Source organism: Trachemys scripta, chromosome 3, assembly GCF_013100865.1.
Source record: "Trachemys scripta elegans isolate TJP31775 chromosome 3, CAS_Tse_1.0, whole genome shotgun sequence".
Taxonomy (NCBI): Eukaryota; Metazoa; Chordata; order Testudines; family Emydidae; genus Trachemys; species Trachemys scripta.
In genome coordinates, this window is record NC_048300.1 from 47,638,282 (window position 1) to 47,650,731 (window position 12,450).

At 42.6% G+C, this 12,450-nt stretch overlaps 1 protein-coding gene across 1 annotated transcript in view; it reads left to right on the top strand.

Moving 5' to 3' along the window:
* Positions 1-12,450, top strand: part of MARK1 (microtubule affinity regulating kinase 1) — a 90,982-nt gene that overhangs the window by 51,493 nt on the left and 27,039 nt on the right. The gene's annotated exons all lie outside the window — the stretch shown is intronic.

Genomic DNA, 12,450 nt, shown 5'->3' on the forward strand with positions numbered 1-12,450 from the left:
GTTGCCCAGATAATATGTAGAGGAAGAAGAGGAGACCAGGGATGGAGCCCTATGAGATCCCCACAAAAGTGGAGGGGGTAGTGAGCAGGACCATCTCCAAATGACACACTAAAGTTTTAAGTGATGTATGCTGGCAGGAGAGGACTGTAACTAAAGCAGAGGGATGACAAATTGTTAAAAAGAACAATATAGTGGTTGACATCAGATGCAGCCAACAGGTTAAGAAAGATGCAAATAGAGTACTTGTTCTGGGTTTTGGCTGGGAAGAAGTTGTTAAATACTTTGATAGCTAGAGCACAAGGGGTGGAAGATGGTTTGGAGAGTCTAGGATGGAATTGTCTTTCAAGAAACTTCAGATGGCAGTTTTAGGCAGCACATTCAATGAAATTCAAGATGAAAAGAGAGGTGGGGTGGTCCATGTGGGATCAAGAGTGGGATTTTTTAGGATGGAAGAGACTAACGTTTGGTCTGCACTACAAAATTAAAAAAACAAGGAGTCTGGTGGCACCTTAAAGACTAACAGATTTATTTGGGCATAAGCTTTGGTGGGTTAAAAAAAAAAAAACATGAAAGTTTATGCCCAAATAAATGTGTTAGTCTTTAGTGTGCCACCGGACTCCTTGTTGTTTTTGTGGATACAGACTAACACTGCTACCCCCGATACTTGACTACAAAGTTAGATTGTGATATGGCAGCTTAAGTCGACCTCATTATGGTAGCGTACACACTATAGCCTTGCTCCCACTGATGTAAGTGCCATACTACACCGACATTATAACTCCACCTCCATAAGAGGCGTAGAGCTTATGTCGGTGTATTTAATGTGATGCGGTGTCTATATAGACACCGTGTCACACTTACATCCATTGTTGTTGTCATTCTTGTCAATGTCACGGCTCTGTGCTGGAGCCATGAAATTGACAAGAAAGCTGCACTGTCAATGGGGTGGGTGGGGCTCCTGGGCTCCCTGAACCCAGTCGGGCTGCTCCCACACAGCTCCCAGCTCCCAGGCCCACTGCTCCGGTTCCCATCTTGGCTGCTGCCCAGAGGCTTCCCATTCCAGGCGGCGGGGACCCCAGAGCCCAGTGGGGCAGTTGGGCTCTCGGTGATGGGGAGCTACGTGGAGCTGAGAGCCCAGTGTGACAGGTTCAGTCACAGAGACCCCCTTGGGACTGTCACCTGTTGTGCTGAGACTACCATTGAGCCCGTTTTCTCTGCCAGTTTGGGCCTCCAGAACACTGCCTTGTTGAGCCAGACACGCCATTCTGCTCCAACACAGACCCAGGGTCAGAACTGTGCGCCCCAAAGCTGCAGACTTAACTGAAAACAGCTTAAGAAGTGCTCCTGTCTCCAGCACCCAGACACCCAACTCCCAATGGGATCCAAACTCCAAATAAATCTGTTTTACCCTGTATAAAGCTTATACGCATAAACTGTCCACCCTCTCTAACACTTATCGAGAGATATGCACAGCTGTTTGCTTCCCCAATGTTACTTACTTACTCTGCGTCAATTAATGAGCAAAAGTGATTTTATTAAATAGAAAAAGTAGGATTTAAGTGGTTCCAAGTAATAGACAGAACAAAGTAAGTTACCAAGCAAAATAAAGCAAAATGCACAAGTCTAAGCCTAATACATTAAGAAACTGAATACTGGTAAGTCTCACCCTCAAAGATGTCCCAATAAGCTGCTTTCACAGACTAGACTCCTTTCTAGTCTAGGCCCAATCCTTTCCCCTGGTACAGTCCTTGTTCCAGCTCAGGTGGTTGCTAGGGGATTTCTCATGACTGCAGCCTTTGTTCTGTTCCACCCCCTTATATAGCTTTGGCACAAGGTACGAATCTTTTGTCTCTCTGGGTCTCCACCCTTCCTTCTAAATGGAAAAGCACCAGGTTTAAGATGGATTCCAGTACCAGGTGACATGGTCACATGTCCTGGGAGAACCCCAAGCATTCATTCTTCCTGGCCTGACTCACAGGAAGGTTTGCAAGTAAACAGAGCCATTTACAACCAATTGTCCTAGTTTATTGGAGCCATCAAGATTCTAAACCACCATTAATGGCCCACACTTTGCATAATTACTATAGGACCTCAGAGTTATATTTCATATTTTTAGTTTTAGATACAAGAATGATACATTTATACAAATGGGATGACCACACTCAGTAGATTATAAGCTTTGTAATGATATTTTACAAGGGACCTTTTGCATGAAGCCCATTCCACTTACATTATATTCACACTCATTAGCATATTTTCATAGAATCCTGTGGAGTGCAACGTCACACCCAGGCTCTCAGCCCCCCACACTGCCCCTCTTAAGTTGGTAGAAGCACTCCTGGTGAGGACACGCATCACCAACAGAAGGAGGGTAGTGTAGATGTGAATTTGTTTCTAGTGTAGACATGCCCCAAATCATGCTTGAATTGTCATGGGAAGGAACCTGAGGAGAGGGAGAGGTTAAGGATAAGGTTAAGGGAGGGATGAGTGTAGGGTAAGAGATTAGGAGACAAGATGGAATGGGGTGAGTGGGATAGGTGGAGGAGTTAGAGGAAGAGAGGAGATGAGGGTCATCTGCGTCAGTGATGTGGGGAGGAGGAGAAAGTGGTAGGAGGGAAAGGGAAGGAGAGTGGGAAGATCACACCAATCTTGTCATTTTTCTCTTTGAAAAAGTCAACAAAATTTTCTACAGAAAGAAGTAGGGAGAGGATTTGAGCAAGGGGTCACATAGCAAATAGGTGGCTGGAATTGTGGGAGCCAGTCAGGGTGGAGAAGAAGTAGAGTTGCTTAGCTGGGTAAATGGCAGAAATGGAAGAAGAGAACAATTTGTAGTGGAGGAAGTCAGCATTGTCATGAGACTTCTATCAAAAGAAATTACACAGTCTCACATTGATTTATTTTGGTTTCTGGGATTTGTTTAGCATAGCATTCCAAGAAATCTCTTGTTTTCTTGGAGCTCAATCCTGAGAGGTCCTGAATACCCTTGATTCCCTTTGAAATCTGTGGGAGTTGAGGGTGCTCAGCACTTTGCAAAATCAAGCCCTTAGAAGGTTTCACTTCTGTTGCTTTTTCGCTTAGTAAGGCCAGCTGGTAAAGTAAGACCTGATGAAGTTAAAAGAAGGTCTAAAGGTCAAACTTCAAATATTTACCAATGCCTGTTTCCCAATAAAACTTTTACTATGTCCTGCGGAAGATTAGGAAAGCTGATTAATAAAAATTATTCTGACATTCAGATTTGGTATTGGGGGATTCTGTACAAAGGAAATATTGGTACAAAAATTAGGATGTCTGAGAGAACTTTTTTTTTTTTTTTAATTCTTAATTCTTGTGCTTCAAATGTGAGAACTTTGTATCTGACTTGTTTGCAGATGACTAACAAACTTGATTATTTTGCTTGGGGAAAATCATGTCTCTCTCCTAGAAGTGTACTAGCTGTGACCTACTTGAATGCAATTACTCTCTAAAAGCCTGTTTAACCAGTCATACTCCCTATCTAAGTGCCAGTACTGGAAGCTAATAAACTTCCTGTGGCTCAGATCTTAGTTCATTGGTTGTTTTTACCCTCCTGTTTTTTTTTTTAATCCACTCTCTTTTGGGGATGGGGAGGAAGAAACTCCAATTTTTATAAAATGAAACATAAAATACATACTGAGAGATTAACTTCACAAGCATATTTATTCTTCAGACATAGACATGTTGCCAAAAATGGAAAACGTGTAGTTCTGTAGGGAAAACACACTAACACAACATTAATGTCTCCAGTCTAGATAAACTTGACTAATTAAGGGTATATCTACACTGCAATTAGACACCTGTAGCTGGCCCATGCTAGGTGGCTCGGACTTGCAGACTAAGGGGCCGCTTAATTGTGGCTGTGTGGAGCCCTGGCTCTGGGACCCTCCTACCTTGCAGGGTCCTAGAGCCTGGGCGCCAACTTGAACCCAAATGTCTACGCCCAATTAAACAACTCCTTAGCAGAGCCCCATGACCCCAAATCAGCTGGCCCAGGCAAGCCGCAGGTTTTAATTGCAGTCTAGACATACCCTGAGTTAGCATATGTGTCTGCCCTGAGATATCAATTCAGGTTTGGCAGCTTATTTATTTTTTCAGCACTTGCACTATTTCAGAGCTTTGGATATACCCAATCTGAATGTGGTGGAGCTATGGCTTGATGAGAACTGAGCTGGCTGAACAGGAGTGCATGTTTTTAAAAAATTGACAGATTTCTGAATTCAGTTGTCCCATCTTCTGTAATTTTTTTATCCACAAGTTTTCAGCATTTTGATGTAAAAAAAATTTGTGTTAAAAATGTGAATTTTCAGTATTAATTGTGGGAAGGAAAAACTCAGTGTCATATTATTAGCTGTCAGGGGTCGGCAGCCTTTCAGAAGAAATGTGCAGAGTCTTCATTTATTCACTCTAATTTAAGATTTCGCGTGCCAGTAATACATTTTAACCTTTTTAGAAGGTTTCTTTATATAAGCCTATAATATGTAACTAAACTATTGTTATATGTAAAGCAAATAAGGTTTCAAAATATTTAAGAAGCTTCATTTAAAATTAAATTAAAATGCAGAGCCCCCTGGAGCGGTGGGCAGGACCTGGGTAGTGTGAGTACCACTGAAAATCCGCTCGCGTGCTGCAGGTTGCCTACCCCTGAGCTAAGTAATGGAAAGGTTCCATAACATCTCCAAATCACTTTTCAGTATTTTTCTTGTGTACTTCCAGCTCTTTGTTAATTAGATGAAGGAAGATTTCAACTGAGAATCCAGCAGGAGTAACCTATAATATCTCAAGAACCTCCAAAACTACTTACAATTTCTTTTGTAAGCTCCCTGTAGAGTCCTGTGTAGTAAAATGTGTACTATATTTTAATCAGTCATCCTTGTGCTCAATGCAGGTTTCAAGAAGTTGGAAATATGGACATAATATTCCTGAATTGCAATGACTTTTTCTGTTAAGCAGCCATGAAGCTGCTGGTGTTTGTGGAAGAGTGCTTGACTTTTTGTGATGTTCTTTAGGATTGTATTTACTACTTTCTGAACATCAGAAGTTTACGATGATTACACCTGAGAGAGTCTCATTTTTCAATCTGCTTTTTGTTTTTGGAGTAAATGGCGAAAAGACCTCATTGAAGGCTACATATTTTAAACTTGTATGCAAATTAGGACCCCATATATTTTGTCCTTTTTAAAAATAATTTGGACTAACCTACATATTTCACTCTTCCATACTGCATACTTATATATTTCTGCGTGTGTGTTTCCTGTTAGGTGGTCTGACAATTGATAGAATGTTTTCTCTAGAACTTTACAAACCTATTCAAAATGTAAGAAACTTTCAACAGGTCGAACATGTTGTTGTTGTTGTTCCTGTTTTAGGTAATGCTCACAGTGTATTATGTGCTTTCCAAACACACAAAAATACATAGTCCTTATCCCAAAAGCCTTACCTGCACTGGGGAAACTTACGCAAAAGTTCAAGCTGCTTTTAAAACCAGTTGGAGCCTGAGCAAAAACCAGATTCTATTAGCTGAAGCTGTCTTTATAACCAGTGTAGTTAAGGCCTCTGAAGATAGGTGGAGTTAAGGCTTCTGACAATAAGCGTAGCTAGACAGGATATACAAATGGTTCTGGCTACTTTGTCCACATTGTGGCTCCCAACTGGTTTTAAATCTGATTTTGAATTGTAGGGAACATTTTCTCCAGTGTGGACAGAGCAAAAATGCTTAAAAGCTGTTAGAGAAACAGACAAATGGGAAATGATAAAGGTGGTTAAGGTTGTAAGTGTTCATTGCAATGCTTTACCTTAAGTAGGTGGCGGTCCATTTTTTATTAGCAGCAGCAGTGGAGCTGGTCGTGAAGCCTATAGTTGGACTGCCAAATGCTATCCATTATAAGATTCTATTATCGGATGCCTGTAACTTTTCCAGACTGTTTGGACGGAAATTTTCCATGCCATGTATCTGCCTCAGGCTGGCGGTGTTTTTACAAAATAATAATAATAATAATTTTGGCTAAATCAGTTCCAGTGTTTCCAAGAACAAAGGGGAAAGGCATTGTTTTGCTTATATTTAAATAATCTCTCTCATTCTTAAAAACAGCTAACCAGGGCTTTTTGTTGGGAAGTGTCTTGGCCAACCTTAAGGATACTGGCACTACCAGCTCTGCCTAAAATATCTCCAAGTATCTATCTCCTCCTTAGTGTAATCTGCTAGCTTCTTAGTGGAGTCACAACACAAGTGAGTATTCCAGGGGGGATTTAAATGTGGAGGGAGGGAGCAGTGGCCTACCAAATAAGCTAGGAAAAGGCATACTACACATTAGGGTTGGTATGGAAGCAGATGTTTATGTGAGAATCTGATAAACAAGCAGGCAATAATGGCCTGATTTTTGGAGTAGAAGTGATGGGAGAAGGGGCAGTGTGAAAACAGATAAGGGCAGATAAGTAAGGGTGGTCTATGTTTTATGCAGGGCCTTGAACAAATGACAAGAAGCTTGAATTTGATGTGGTAGAGATGGGGGTTCCAACGTAGGATTTAAGGATGAATGATACTGTCATTCTGATGTTTGAGATGGATGACCTTGGAGCACATGTTTTTTGGGTAGATTGGAGAGGGCAACATGGAAGGCAGAGAGACTGTTGTTAAAATAATGATTTTGTTTGTTAGCTCAGATTGTTTTGAATTAGGTCATCAAAAGTGACTACTCATAGTTAAATGTAAGTGAATGCTGTTTATCTTCAAGAAGACATTAACCTTCTATTTTGTTTTTATGCCAAAAGAGAAGAGAGAAATACACCACACATTTTGGTTATGACAACCTGTAGTTTAAATCAATTTTCCTAAATAGAATTTATGAATTAGATTAGTAATGTTAATACTTAAAATATTTTTCTCTTATGTTTAAATCGTATTGGCTTGGGAACTTTGTTAGAAACTCACCAAAGTGTCTCAGTAGTTCTATCTTTACAGGAACTCTTGGCCAGAACTACTTGGTGTGATATGATCTGAATGCTTGAAATCATTAGGCTTAGAGACCTGATTTTTGGGTAGCTGATCATTCTTTCCCCACTTCCTATGCACTTTTAAGAACACCGTGGAATCTTCCCATAATTAGAGAACCTTTTTTCTGCTGTAAATGCCATTATTAATATTCATGTAACTAGTACTGAATAACATTTACTTTAATTACTGGTTTTGTATAACCTTTAATGTATCAGTGTTCTCAATGTGCCACCAGTAGCTTGCAAACATACTACCTTGTGATCTCATCAGGTCGTATAAGCTACAGTAAGCAATGTTGAGCTCTGCAGGAAGTAGTGTTGGGGATTCAGTAGGGAGCTCTTTTCCCTTTGGCTCAGTTGTGAACCAAATGTCTGAGAACAGTATGGTGATACTGTGATGCTGAAGGTGCCATGGGGGAGGGGAGGACAAAATTGAAAACTCAGATTCTGAGCTAGTGATTCTTAAAGATTGTATAGCCTTTCTTACAAGAAAAGGGGTATTAACCCCAATATTCTGGCCAAATTTCAACTTGGTTAATTTGCTTTTTGAAAAAAACTAAATATGATCTGTTGATTAAATATGCCTCTTAAAAATGTATATTTGGTAGTGTGCCCAAGAGTTACATGATCGATTCGAGTGGTTGTAGCTGACATATACCTTTTTGATGTTGATACCTGTGGCATAAATTATACAATTACAGAGCGGATGTCTTGGCCATTAACACTAAATATGTTCTCCCTCTCTCTCTCTCTCTGTCTGTGTCTACAGTGTGAATGAGGGATGTGATTCCCCTGCTTGTGTACACACATTCATGCTACCTCTCACTGAGCTCGGATGAGTGTAAGTAGCAGTGTAGCTGCAGTAGCACAGCTACCGGCAGCGGAGGCAGGACTGAGCCGTGCAGAGTACAAACCTGCCTGAAACTGGTGGGCATACATCCAACACAGCTCAGCAGTGCCTCTGCTGCTGCTACTGTGGCTGTACTGCTATTTATAGTCGCATGTGGATGTGCACACAAGCAGGGGCATCGCACCCTTAGCTCGTAGTGGAGACATGGTCTCTCTCTTGCATTGTCTGTATTATTTATTTACAGAATTAAAAAATGCACCTTGCATTCCTTCTTTCAACTTGTTCACAATGCCTTAATATTGTTAGCCCATATTCGGGGTCATATGGATTGCTTCTGATGGGGAGAGAAGTTAATGATGAAATAATGATCAAATTATTTGATGCAAGCCTGTTTATTTACAAAGAATGTACATAGTGTTGTTTCCCTGAACACAGCGGAACCAAACAGCAGGCGATAGCTTGTTTGCTCACCGTTCGAAGCCTCTTTCGAGCCAGAGTGCTACTCAAAAGCTCTCTTAGCTTTTTCTCAGGGTTAGCAAGTGTTTCTGTGGCTGTCTGCTGGTCTTCCTAGCTGCCTTTCTTGTGTGCTCCTTTTGCCTTTCTGTTTCTTCTTCTCTTGTGCACACACAGTGCAATCAGATCAATCCCTTGCATTTGTTATCAAACCCCTGACAGCCTCCTAGGACCGCATGGCCCAGCCATGCCCATTTTTGCATGCTGTCTATTCCTTGGGCAGTGACTTTCCATTGTTTCAGCTATCATTAAACAAAAGGGCATTTAATTGTTCCCTTATTTAGCCAGAATGGAAGGCAAATGGTCAAGCCCAATAGCGTCAATGAGGTGGTGTGATTGCCCAGTCCCCATCATAACAAAATTTTAGTATGTATGCCTGGTGTGTCTATATAACTTAACCGTTGTGTGTTAGGTTTGAAACTGAATTTCCATAGTAAGAGGAAAACATACTAGGAATGCCTATAGGCTGGGACGGAGCAAGGTACCAGCTAAAAGGCCACTTGAAATGTGGCAGAGACAAGCAGCTGCAGGCTTACAAGCTATCAGAAAAGTATGCCTGGGAAGGTTTCTATAACTGGTTGGTCCTATACTAGGTAGTTTCAGTAGTGAACAGGTGAGAAGGGGAGAAGTTTTTTAGGGAAGAGACTGAATAACCATGTTGCCGAGGCCAAGGCATCTACTTAGTGTGTAGCTCCTGATTTTAGAGTTTGGAACTTGGTGTTTGAAAAGTTTCTGTAATAAAAAATGGTATGCAACTTCAGCTGTATGCAATGTACTACCCCATCACACTTGATTAACATTGGGGTATAGTAGAGTCTAATATCTGTTTTCTGTTCCCTTCTCCAAATCAGGCAGAGCAGGGGATTTGAACCCAGGTATTCTATATCCCAGGTGAGTCTCCTAATCACTGGGTTCTGGGATATTGTGGAGTGGATCTCTCAATCGTTTCTGTTGAAGCTGTTCCACTTCGTATAAAATATTTAGTCAGTGGGTCAGGGAGAGTGAAAATGACTATAGTTCTGGTTAGGGCACACATTTGTAAGACCCAGGTTCCAGTCCCTGCTCCATGACTGAGTATTTCCTAGGAAGTGGAACAGCTTCAGCAGGAGAGATTGAGAGACACCCACCCCAGAATACCTTATAGCCCAGTGGATAAGGAACTCAACTGGGATCTGGGAGACATGGCTTCAAATTCCTGCCCCACATTAGGCAGAACAGGGATTTGAACCCAAGTCTCCTACGTTCTGGGTGAGTGCCCTGACCACTGGGCTATAGGGCAAAAAGGGGAAATATCATTATCACCTGCTGTTGCTGTGTACTTGTCATAACAGGCCTACCAGCTCAAGCTCACAGGTGAGAGAGGCAGAGAAATGCATAGTTTGAGGATCCTGCTGGGGCTTAGGTATGAGCTAAGTGCCAGGCATCCGGATTGAGGCAGTTTTGTGCATGACCTCTGGCTCAAATTTATGCATCTAGGGAATATAAGTGCCTGCAGGGTTTGAGGATTTCAATTTTGGATTTATGTTTCTAAAGCAGCAGTTAGGTGCCTAAATCTGTTTATGGCTCTAGTCCAATCTAGTGGGCAAACTACGGCCCGCAGGCCACATCCGGCATGCGGGACCCTCCTGCCAGGCCCCTGAGCTCCTGGCCCGGGAGGCTAGCCCTCAGCCCCTCCCCTGGTGTTCCCCCTTCCCCTGCAGCCTCAGCTCACTGCACCGTGGCGCAATGCTCTGGGCGGCAGGGCTTCGAGCTCTTGCTGGGCAGCGCAGCTGCAGAGCCACGGCCTGACCCAGTGCTCTGTGCTGCGCGGTGGCATGGCTGGTTCCAGCCAGGCAGCACTGCTGCCTGTCCTGGTGCCCTGGTGGCATGGCTGTAGCGCCACCAGCCACCAGTACTCCAGGTATCGCAGTAAGGGAGCGGGGGGGTTGGATAGAGGGCAGGAGAGTTCGGGGTGGTAGTCAGGGGGCGGGGGTTTGGATAATGGTCAGGGCAGTCAGAGGGCGGGGAGCAGGGGGGTTGAATGGGGGCAGGGATCCTGGGGGGGCAGTCAGGAAGGAGGGGGGTTTGGATGGGACGGCAGGGGGCAGTCGGGGGCAGGGGTTCCGGGGGTGGTTGGATGGAGCAGGGGTCCCGGGGGGGGGGGCAGTAAAGAAGGGGGGGGGGGGGTGGGAGGGGGCGGTGGGGGACAGTCAGGGGCAGGAGGTTCGGGGACTGTCAGCAGACAGGAGTCCCGGGGGGGGGGGGGGGGGTGGGAGGAACAGGCGTCAGGGGACGGGGTCCCGGGGGGGGTTGGATGGGGCAGGAGTCCCAGGGGGGCCACCAGGGGGCGAGAAGCAGAGGGGCCACGCCTGGCTGTTTGGGGAGGCATAGCCTCCATACAATTTCAGAAACCTGATGTGGCCCTTAGGCCAAAAAGTTTGCCCGCCCCTGCTCTAGTCCCTCATGACCTGGCTTTAGGAAAGCAGATTTTTTTTTGGCCTGCTTTTTAATTTGTCTTTTTCTTGTATATTTGCATATGATGTAAATTGTCAGTCACTATGAAATCAATTTGAGTCTTAAACTAATTAGTAAACTTTTAATCCCTTTGGAATCTTTGAACAGAATAATAATATTGGCAATTACTACATGCTTCAGATTAAATGTTAAATTGTATTTCTTTAGGATTTTTCTTCCAGATTCTAAATCCTTTTATTTATAGAAGTGTAATGTTTTAATCCTGCTTTGGCAGACATGAGTTCATTAAAAGTAACTTATATTTAGACACTAATACTATTATGTTGTGCAGCCTGTCTTTGTTGTCGTCTTGTCAATATTGCAGTTTTTCAGATGTCTGCCTAGAAGTTCTTCAGAAATTTTCATGCTCTACAGGTTGCTGCTTTAGATTTGTTATCTTGCGTCCGGTCATTTCAGTCAAATTTGTTTAATTGGATTGCTTTTTGTAATTGTGAGCAATTCAGATGTAATGTACAAAATCAAAATACCAAAACACAAAACAGAGCCTGCCTGACATATTTGTAATGGAATAATTGAGTTCATGGAAAAGCAAAAACATTTTATAACACAAATCCTAGCACAATATTATTATTTACCAGACAGCCATATTTTTAGATCCAGATTAACTAATGTAAAGTGTAGGATGTTGCCTTTCATTTGATTCTTCTCCCTGCCCCCCAGACACTCGCACATACATTCTTTTTTCTCCTTTGAAGGCAGTTGTTGAACATTTATATAAGGAGAAAGGATGGCGTCCTGCTAGAAACATTTAACCAGTGAAAATATCTACTCATGAGACTTTTGCTTGATCAAAATCATATTAATTGTAGTTAAGAAGAGGAGAACAAGGATGTGCACTGAGTAGAAAATGTTCAATCTAGTTTAAGGAAAAGAATTGTGATTGTTTCTATTTTTAGATTGTGCTAGTTGCAGAATACAAAAAGGGCAGTTAATCTTTTTGGGAGGGTTAGCAGTATTCCTCTCTGTCAGCAATGCCCTTTCTTTTGGAAATATCCCTCAGTCCCAAGTCCCCAGAGGTGTCCAGGGGTTACTGCTGTTTTTGCTCTTGAACCTCACTTGTGGATTTAGCCAGCTTTTGTCAAAGAAGGGACAGGATATAACATTCATAGTCGCTGAGATAGTCGGACAGTTTTCCAAAGCGGTGTGAGGCTTTCTTGTATCTCAGCACAGGACTTCTGCAACATGTCCATCCTAATCATAAGGCTGGAGAGCGGTCAAGCACAGAAAATACCTTTGAAAACAGAATTATGTTCATTGTTCAGTGAAGGAAGGCTCAGGTGTTATCAGTATTGCCAAACCCCAAACATTCAGATTTTTTTTTTTTTTTTTTTTTTTACAGTCATGATTTTTGGAGTTCCTTTAATTTACCTTCTGGTTTTTGAGCCTTTAGGGTATGCTCACTTCACCTTTTCAAGCTTTCCTCTGCAACCATGAGTACTAGAATTTTTGTTAAATAAAAGCTGAGACTTTCACGACATCTCTCAATTTCAGTAAAGGAGGGGAGGGGGGAGAATCATCAGAGTTGTTACTGCCGTTGCACGCCTGGCACACTTTATATGTTCTTAAAA